The 3,964-nt window shown below is 34.1% G+C and overlaps 1 pseudogene; it reads right to left on the reverse strand.

Annotated features, from left to right (window-relative positions):
- Nucleotides 1–1,890: 1,890 nt before the first annotated feature.
- On the reverse strand, nucleotides 1,891–3,580 carry LOC117909367 (annotated as a pseudogene).
- Nucleotides 3,581–3,964: the final 384 nt, after the last annotated feature.

The following is a 3,964-nucleotide window of genomic DNA, read 5'->3' on the forward strand; positions in this document are numbered from 1 at the left end:
GAGTGGAATATGAACCCAAACTTGTGGTCCTAAATAGATGCGATAATTCTTGGCTTTGGTGAGTTTATCAATTCTCATGCTAGCTTAGGAATACATAGACTAAGTTTGTGCATATCAAAAGGGGATTTGGTGAGACTCCTACATACAATTATTTTTCAAAAAAACCTTTTATTATTAGCTTGTTGTATTTGTAGTGCATCTAAAATAAAAAATTGATTTAACTAACCTAAGAAGTTCCTAAAATTTTTCCCATGATTGTATGATATGTTAGACTTTCTAAACTTGATTTTAGAATCTTGTTTGAGTTAAAGCTTTTTCCAAATGGAAGTTATGAATTCATTTTTTAGTGTGTTCAGTTTTTACCCAGTTCTGGACACTCAAACTTTTTTTGTGTTTTTAAATTACTTGGTGACTTTGTAAATTTATTTTGATATCTTTCCTTCATTCTAGACTTCTTGAAAGTTTATTTTAGATGCACAAAATATTGAAGCATGTTTTCTCAATTAAAAGATATAATTTTCCCTTGTTGCACCTACTACATTGTCCCAATATTGATAAAGGGATAGTTTGTTTATTTTTAAAATTGAACCACATGCCTTCTAGACTTGCCATTATTATTATTATTATTATTATTATTATTATTATTTGTAAATTAGATATTCTAAATATGTTGCATGATGTTTTGTATGATTTTATAGAACTTGTAGGTTGGTTAAAAAAATTGACTTATGCATGTTATTGAATTATGTCCAATTCTAAACCTTTTGAGATATTTTTGTAAATTGAAATTAATTGAGGCTTCAATAAATTGTTTGGCCACTAAGATGATAAACTAGACATGTAGGAGATGTTCCTTGAAAGTTTTTGTTATTAAACTCACATTTTAGAATTTTTTTTTTTTTTTTTTTTTTTTTTTTTTTTTTAGGATTTGTTTTTAAAACCTTCTTGTTTTGATTGTATTATGAAATTCTTGTATAGTGCTTATCTTGTTATTTAATCTAGTATTGTTTTACATATCTTGACTTGGTTTTAGCTTGTGTTTTTTAATGTAAACATAATAAGGATGTTGTATGATTTTTTTCCATGTTGAAATAATACTTCTAGATATTTATTTAGGATTTTTTTTTTTTTTTTTTTTTTTTTTTTTTTTTTGTGAATGCTACTATTTGCCCTTTTCACTATATGTCTTATCTTAGTCCCTAATTTTGATATTTTTGTTCTCTTGTACATTAGTTTGACTTTAATAATGAGTTATCTATAAGTCATATGTGATAGTCAACTAGGAATGGCAACGGGCGGGTTTGGGACGGGTCACCCCTATCCCATTCCCGTCCCAAAACATTTAGTTATTTCCCAAACCCGTCCCAAACCCGGGGCGGGGCGGGGCGGGGCATTCCCATCCCCGTTATAAAGTTAAAATTAAATCCCATCCCCGGCCCGTCCCGACCCGGGTATGTGTTGGCGTGGCGGGGCGGGGCGGGGCGGGGCGGGGCGGGGCGGGCTGGGCTGGGCTGGGCTGGGCTGGGCTGGGCTATGCTGGGCTGGAGTTTTCATCTTTTGTTGATTTGAAGATGTCCGTCAGATCAATTTGGATAGTATAGGAGATGAATTTGCATATTCCCAGGATTGCTAGCATTAACTTTGATTCATATTTCATTTATAATGGCCCATGAAGGAGGAACTTTCATGCCCATTTAATGTCTACATATCAATGTGTGAAAGAGAGAACAAAAATGAATAGACGATGATAGAAACGAATAATTGACTTTTTTTCTCTTTCACCTGCCACCCGGGTACCCAATTCACTTTTAGCAGCATGGAAGATCAAAGCACTCTCTCATCGATAACCTCTAGGATACTAAAAAATGATCGCTATTATTAAATAAAATAAAATAAAATAAACCCTAAGAACAGTGATAATTATGATTGTATACAGGTCAGCTTCTGTGAGGGTCATCCCCTAGTCAGCTGTGGAATTGGTAGGATTAATTCTCATCTCCTTGTAATATGCTTTTTCGGCATTGGTCATGCGAACTCGAAACATGGTCCACTCTTTTTTACACCTCTCCCTCACTTGGAACCAATAAAGACAGAAATATCTCGTAAACAATTATTGGAATCACCAATTAATGCAATACAATAACAACTATAAACCCAATAAAAAATAAATTTTAAAATAAAGAAATCATGTCCAGCATTTTTGTAAGATGCAGTATAAGGTTCTTGCATTTGAAAATTTGATAGCACTAAAGAAAATTAAAGGTACGTGAGCACATGAAAGGAAAACAGGAGACAAGAGTATGTAAGCATAATGTTAGCTCTGCTATAAAATGGAAACCAAGTATGTTGTGAAGAAAAAGGTGTAACTAACCCCTTGCCATGGTGCCTTCCCATTCTCCGCTTGCCCCTATAAAAACATAACGGTTACTCCAGTATTCTATTTCATAGATCTTTTCATTACAAAACGTTTATATAAATAAAAATGTAGTAGAAAATTTTTCTGAAGATTATTTACCTGGTTCCCAAGCGAGGGAACAGTTTGATGAACGATCCATTGAGAATCTACAACTCCAATTTTCTCATGGGCAGGCTGTTTCAAAGACGAGGAAGTTCCAATATGATCATGCATGCTAACAAACAAATAATATAAGAGAATTAGAAGTAGGCAGACATAGGTCAGTACCTCTATACATCTTCTGAGAGCAAAGTCAAGACCCCAACCATGTACCAGGTCATTCTGCAATTCCCACAGAAAGGCACTTAAACTTGATAGTAACAGGTCAACTGGAGCAACTGAGAACTTACTAATTCTAAATTTGAGGATATATATACCTGAAGCATATGCCACACACACCGCCATGCATCTCTAGAAAATACAGGAGCCATGATCTCAACAAACCTACATTTGGAAAATGAAAACTAATAATTTTGTTTCTAATCCATTGTCAGACCATGCAGGAGTGGGAATGAACAGAAAAAATAACAACAGTACTGCTCAAAGCTTTTCATATGCCGCACAGGGAGGCAAATGTGGGTTAGGGCACCAGCCCGGTTTCTCCTCTGTTTCTCTGGTAGAAAAATGGGGGAAAAACAAGGAGAAAAGGTCATTCCATTAATCTATAATAAGTAACAAATGAAAGAGAACTTTGGTGTTAATGTTTATTCTTACTTGTGGACTTCTCGATCACCTCTTCTTTTTGTCATCTGCCATGTTAACCCTTTATTAGGTTCTAAACTAGGTTGTGAAATCTCCAAGCCATATTTCCTCACTAGTCTTATATATCTGGAATTGGAAAATGACATAAGTTGGGTAGACTGAAACACAAATGCCATAAAAAAGATATTTATGTCCAACACTCACTCTTCTGCATTAAAATGCTCAACTCCTAGATCTTCATCCCAGATAAATATATAGTCATATGGCGCCACAATGTCAGGATGCAGAAATCTTTTGGCATACCACCTAGGACAAAATTGTAAAGAATGAAGTTAAAAGAATAAAACAGACCAAATAAAGAAACGATTAGAACCTGGCATTTCTCACAACATCATTGAACACTAATCGAGCAAAACTTTTCTGTACAAGCTGCAGCAATTCAAGGAAAAAATCAAATAAATTACTGCTTCAAGTACTACAGAATGCAATTAAAAAAACCAAAAAGAAAATACCAAATTGCAAAATAACATGGCACCAAATAAACTACCTATTATATGGAGAGTGAAATACGAATTAGTAGTCAGCATCAGCAATGGAAAATTGCTTTCACAAAACTCAAGTTCTGTAAAAATCTCCAGACCTGGAGAAAAAACAGTGTCCTTAAACCTCAAGATCAGACATGCTATATACATGATTTTAGACAAAATTACACTTTTACCTAAATAACAGTGAGACAACGAATATATAGCAGAGAGAGCATTATATTTATAGTTCCAACTAAAGTTTTAAGACAAAATTACATGTCAA

This window comes from Vitis riparia, chromosome 19, assembly GCF_004353265.1.
Source record: "Vitis riparia cultivar Riparia Gloire de Montpellier isolate 1030 chromosome 19, EGFV_Vit.rip_1.0, whole genome shotgun sequence".
Taxonomy (NCBI): domain Eukaryota; kingdom Viridiplantae; phylum Streptophyta; class Magnoliopsida; order Vitales; family Vitaceae; genus Vitis; species Vitis riparia.